General features: G+C 34.0%; 1 pseudogene; it reads right to left on the reverse strand.

The window, feature by feature from the left end:
• Nucleotides 1-3,335: 3,335 nt before the first annotated feature.
• LOC111443857 overlaps nt 3,336-7,020 on the reverse strand; it is an 8,400-nt pseudogene continuing 4,715 nt past the window's right edge.

Below are 7,020 nucleotides of genomic sequence, written 5' to 3' on the forward strand. Positions count from 1 at the left end.
TATGACAACATATATATATCTGTCATTCACATGTCGTATCATAATCATATCATATCGTAAACACTTTCCAGATAATTTCAATTATATTCAGAATCATCCCTCCCTATCTCGGACTGTGTTTCCTCTCCTTTTAATAATATTCACAATCTTTCCTCTGTGTTTGTTGTGTTCCCTCCTTTTAATAATATGCACAATTTTTACTCTGTGTTTGTTTCCTTCTTAATGGTTAATTTTAGCCGATCTTTTAATCCATTTACTTAATTCAAAACTAACTAATTGTGACCAAATTAATAAATTAATATCATTAAATAAAATAAAATAAAAGAAAAAATAATAACCTCTGCAATATCTATTTCTAGCAACTAAATTTCAACCGTCTGATGCGTTAAATGTGCTTAAACCTTTCTTTTTATTTTTGTATGTTAAATTTTCAATTACGTTAGCAATTATTTTGGTAAATTTGATTGATTCTATTTACTAAATAAAACTAAATAATGGAATAAAAGAAAAGGAGATATGAGATAGACAAATCTCAAATCTCTCTCCCATGTAAATCTTCACCATCAATCTCTCGAGTAAATCTTCACCATCTCCTATATAAATTTGAGCATTTCTGTTTTCTCAAATCTTACATTTTTGCATTTTTGTTGCATTTCTGCTTTCTCAAATCTTACATTTTTACATTTTTGTTATATTTGTTATATTTGGGAGGAACTGGGTTGAGGAGTGATTATTAGAGGGACCACAATTAGTGGAGAGAAATGGGAAATAATGGTTTTTATGTATTAATTTATTATTATTATTTTTAACATAATAATTTTTTTTATAATAATTTTTATTTGTTTATTTATTTATTTATTTGAACTATTACAAATTTGGAACGAAGACCAGAGTCAGCAGAACCCTGTAGTGTCATGCCCCTCATGAACACCCTCATCATCATAGGGTGCGTATTCTTTCACACTCATCATCATATTTTTCGCGTCTGCACTCATCATCTTTACGGGAAGTAGCATGTGCTTATGAACATACAATATACATGCGGTCCTCTAAATCCATCGTAATGTCTCTTCTTGACACTACCCTCTAGTCTCATGTCCTTGTTGTAACACATACTCATGAATATTTATATTAACGTCATTTTCATGCTCTTAGGGTTGTGTCCTATATCGATCTAACGACATGATGCAATATGACACTCATCATCATATAGCATGCTCAATATGGAAAACATCATCATATTAAAGTAAATGTCACACAATCATTATACTCATCATATTGTCATAAAGTGCATCAAGCATATCAAGTACATCATTCATCGGAATATATATATATATATATACTACGCACATCATCAAGTATCATAACTCACATATCTTCATATACTAGTATACGACATCATATGATACAGCTCATACATCATCATAACTCATACATCGTCATATACTAACATACGACATCATACGATGTACATCGTCATATATTAACATACGGCATCGTACGACACAGTTCATACATCATCATAACTCATACAATTTTTAGCTTATCCTATAGTAAGACCATTCACTTGGTTGGTCTACGCCGGAGTCCCTAATTTAGTTAACGTAAGCTCCCATTACTCGTGTAATAGCCCAAAATAATAATAATAATAATAATAATAAATAACAAATATAAAAATATAAAAAAAAATCAGTCAAAATAATAGTTATGATAATAATTCATAAATAAATAAATTACTTAAAAATAAAAAATAAAATAAAATAAAACTTATCCACCTCTCTCCACTAACCTCTCATTCCAATCTCATCCTCTCTCCTCAACCCACACACAATATTAGTCCAAAAATAAACGAAAAAAATGTCTGATTCGAGAAAAATGTAAAATGACTTTCAAGCAGATTGAAGATTTAGAGATTTGGTTTTCAGATTTTCTTTTCCTTTATAGTTATGATTATAAGAAATTAATTTAGGATCCGATCTATTCTCTTTTATCCAATATTTTATCTAATAATCAAATCTCATTTTCACATATCCAATTAATTAGATTTTTATTTGGAGTTCTATAAATCTGTCAGGCAAACAATCATTAAAATGGGTCAATAATATCTATTTAGAAAATAAATACCGAGTAGGAGTAATGTTTTAGAGAATGAAAATCTATTTATACAAATGAAAATCTATTTATACAATCAGAAGTGAGGAGGGAAGATTGAGGAAAGATTTGGTGAACATAATTTAAAAATAAAATGGAAAATATGAGAGGACAAGAAACTCCATTAAATTTTATCCCGTAACAATATGTTCCTTACAATAATAATAGAAAATAAGGTATTTAGTGAAAATAACATTATATATATACAACCTTTCAAGATTTTTAACAATGGACCAAGGTAGATTAGAGATAATTTGATAGAGTTCAAACTTGAAAGTGATGTCAAGGGCTCACATAGGTTGACTTGGATTTCAAAGGATGGAATCAAACTTTCATTAAAAAGATATATTCGTGACAACGACTTAAGCTAATCAGGTAAGTGACCTTACTATTGGCATGGTTATATTTGATGTTGACACGTGCCTGTGGTTCTGCAAGTGTCATATATACTAATATGTGTGAATTATCTGTGAATCGGTATGCTTATTGTAACGACCGAGGAAAGAAAAAGAAAAAGAAAAAAGAAAAAAGAAAAAGAAAAAGAAAAAGAAAAAGAAAAAAGAAAACGAATTTTTTTTTTTTAAAAAAAAAAACTCAGTCGCTAGAAAAAAAACTTATTTATTTTATTTCAGGTATTTTGTTGTCATTTTAAAGATGTTTTTCGAAATATGTAAGTTCTTTGTTGTGTTTTAAAATAAAAGGATATATTTTATATAATTTAAATGAAGTCTTCCCCTTCAATGTTTAGGATATGCATACTGACCTTAAATTAAGTAGAAAATTTCGGATCGTTACACCTCGTGAGCTACTCCAAAGGTTGTTGGGGTTTACTTCTAATTGAACCGTTCGTCACTTTTTGTAAGTATTTCACATTGTAATTAATAATCCAACTATCAATGTAAAATACGGCTCGAAAATGACCTCAGTAAAAATCGAATAACATGTTTTCATTGTTTCTAAATTGTGTCTGGTAATAAAACTTAAAATAAAAACATGTTAATATTATTTCATGCTTCTTGGATCTGATTAGAAGAAGAAGAAGGAAAAAAAAAAAAAAAAAATTCCGCGGTCGTCGATGAGACCGAAAACTTCGATGAACGCCAAAGTTTTCGTTCGCAAACGACCCAGAAAGCGTGCCCAACGTTGGGATCACCACGAAATCCAAACCCGACCTTCAGCCACCTCTAAGACACCTACAAGAAGAAAAAATAGTGAGAAAAGCGAGAGAAACAGAGAGACACCGATGAATCGTCGGCGAGCGAAACCCAACGAAAAATCGACCTCGAACCCCTGATTTACACCACGAGAACCATCCCAGAAGCCTACACACACTGGGAACGAACTCCGACACTCCTTAATAAGGCAACCCTAATCCTCAGCCCAACGATCCAAGCTTTTGTTGAAGCAAGAACCCTTGAATGAAAGTAATTAACATCTCCCTATACGAAATTTGGATCAACCAAGAGATAAGGATAGAATTAGATTACCTCTTAGGATCGAAGATCTAGAAGCAAGATTTGGAAACCTTGTTCTAAATTGAGTCACTCCACAATCTAACTTGATCAAGGCTTGATTGAATGGCTCGGGTGCAATTCTACCACAAGAATTTCTTGAAACTTAGAAATGGCAAATATGATGCTCGAATTTCTAAGGAAAACGTCTCAATTTGAGATCTGAATTACATTCATCCACGAATCTGAATTTTACATAACATATTGTGGGTATTTATAGTCTCCCGACAAAAGACGTTTGTGGACGGGATTCAATCTCGATCCCCTTTAGTCTCCACAAATGACGAAGTCAATTTTGACCAATTGACCATTACAAAATGAAAACAAAAAAACAATAAAATCTTTCAACATAGTTTGAGTGGCTAAAGAAATAAACTTGAAATCTATTTAACTTCACTTGTGTAGGTTCAAACCTTGTTGTTGACTTTTTAATGTTTTCCAACTTCAACCGTGGTCCATTTGGAACACCATATGATTCTTATCATCTTCCCCCTCGATTCAATTAGGTCCATTTTGAACACCATATGATTCTTATCATCTTCCCCACACCATATGATTCTTATCATCTTCCCCCTCGATTCAATTAGGTCCATTTTGAACACCATATGATTCTTATCATTTTCCCCCTTGATTCAATTAGGTCCATTTTGAACACCATATGATTCTTATCATCTTCCCCCTCGATTCAATTAGGTCCATATCATCTTCCCCCTCGATTCAATTAGATCCATTTGGAACACCATATGATTCTTATCATCTTCCCCCTAAATTCAATTAGGTCCATATCATCTTTCCCCTCGATTCAATTAGGTCCATTTGGAACACCATATGATTCTTATCATCTTCCCCCTCGATTCTTACTTCCATTTGGAACACCATCATCTTCCCCCTCGATTCTTACGTCCATTTGGAACACCAATCATCTTCCCCCTTGATTCTTACGTCCATTTGGAACACCAATCATCTTCCCCCTCGATTCTTACGTCCATTTGGAACACCAATCATCTTCCCCCTTGATTCTTACGTCCATTTGGAACACCATGATTCTTATCATCTTCCCCCTCGATTCTTACGTCCATTTGGAACACCATGATTCTTATCATCTTCCCCCTCGATTCTTACGTCCATTTGGATCACCATGATTCTTATCATCTTCCCCCTCGATTCTTACGTCCATTTGGAACACCATGATTCTTATCATCTTCCCCCTCGATTCTTACGTCAATTTGGAACACCATGATTCTTATCATCTTCCCCCTCGATTTTTACGTCCATTTGGAACACCATGATTCTTATCATCTTCCCCCTCGATTCTTACGTCCATTTGGAACACCATGATTCTTATCATCTTCCCCCTCGATTCTTATCATCTTCCCCCTCTTCAAAAGTAATAGATCCAATTGGAACATTTGGAGCACCATAATTCTTATCATCTTCCCCATGAATGTATCCTCGATCCAATTAGGTCCATTCGGAACACCATGATTCTTATCATCTTCCCCCTCTTCAAAAGTAATAGGTCCAGTTGGAACATTTGGAACACCATAATTCTTATCATCTTCTCCCTCTTCAAAAGTAATAGGTCCAGTTGGAACATTTGGAACACCATAATTCTTATCATCTTCCCCCTCTTCAAAAGTAATAGGTTCAGTTGGAACATTTGGAACACCATAATTCTTATCATCTTCCCCCACTTCAAAAGTAATAGGTCCAGTTGGAACATTTGGAACACCATAGGTCCAATTGAAACATTTGGAACACCATGATCCAATTTTGTAGATGAAGAATGAATGTATCCTCGATCCAATTAGGTCCATTTTGAACACCTTGATTCTTATCATCTTCCCCCTCTTCAAAAGTAATAGGTCCAGTTGGATCATCTTCTCCCTCTTCAAAAGTAATAGGTCCAGTTGGAACATTTGGAACACCATGATCCAATTTTGTAGATGAAGAATGAATGTATCCTCGATCCAATTAGGTCCATTTGGAACACCTTTATTCTTATCATCTTCCCCCTCTTCAAAAGCAATAGGTCCAGTTGGAACATTTGGAACACCATGATTCTTATGTCCTCGAATCAGAAAAATCATCACCTACATCAAAAGGACTCAAGTCAGCAACATTGAAAGTAGAATGTACTTGGAACATTTGGAACACCATGATTCTCAAAAGGACTCAAGTCAGCAACATTGAAAGTAGAATGTACTTGGAACATTTGGAACACCATGATTCTTATGTCCTCGAATCAGAAAAATCATCACCTACATCAAAAGTTGGAACATTTGGAACACCATGATTCTTATGTCCTCGAATCAGAAAAATCATCACCTACATCAAAAGAACTCAAGTCAGCAACATTGAAAGTAGAATGTACTGAAAAGTCTCCGGGTACTGAAAAGTCTCCGAGAAGGTCAATTTTATATGCATTATTATTAATTCTTTCAAGGACTTGATAAGGGTCATCTCCTCTTGGGTGAGGGCCATCCCCTCTTGGATGTAATTTTGTCTTCCGTTGAGATGGGAATCGCTCCTTGCGAAAATGTATCCAAACCCAGTCACCAGGTTTAAAAATGATTTCCTTCCGTCCTTTGTTAATCCTTGAAGCAACTTTGAAATTTTGGTTCTCAATTGCAATGTTTTGATCAAGTTTGCCTTACTTGTGGCTGCGTCACTCACAAACATATTAGAAGGAATAGGAAGCAAATCAAGAGGCGTAAGTGGATTAAATCCATAAACAACTTCAAAAGAAGAACAATGAGTTGTACTATGAATTGCTCTATTATATGCAAACTCTACAAATGACAAACATTCATCCCAAGACTTAATATTCTTAGAAATAATAGCCCTAAGCAATGCTCTTAATGTTCTATTAACCACCTCAGTTTGTCCATCCGTCTGAGGATGACATGTAGTTGAAAACAACAACTTGGTACCCAATTTACCCCACAATACTTTCCAAAAGTGACTTAGAGATTTAGCATCCCTATCACTAACAATTATTCTAGGGATTCCATGTAATCTTACTACTTCCCTAAAAAATAAGTCAGCAACATGTTTTGCATCATCCGTCTTGTTACATGCAATAAAATGAGCCATCTTACTAAATCTGTCTACCACAACGAAAATACTATCTTTACCCTTTTTAGTGTGCGGTAAACCAAGAACAAAATCCATAGATATATTAGTCCAAGGTTCATTAGGTATATTCAAGGTTCATTAGGTACATTCAAAGGAGTGTACAATCCATTTGGTTGTGATCTAGATTTAGCTTCTTTGCATTTAAAGCATTGACTACAAAATTTATGAACATCATGCTTCATTTTCGGCCAAAAGAAGTGTTCATGGCCTATTAGAAGTT

The sequence above is a fragment of the Cucurbita moschata genome, unplaced genomic scaffold (assembly GCF_002738365.1).
Source record: "Cucurbita moschata cultivar Rifu unplaced genomic scaffold, Cmos_1.0 Cmo_Scf00006, whole genome shotgun sequence".
NCBI lineage: Eukaryota > Viridiplantae > Streptophyta > Magnoliopsida > Cucurbitales > Cucurbitaceae > Cucurbita > Cucurbita moschata.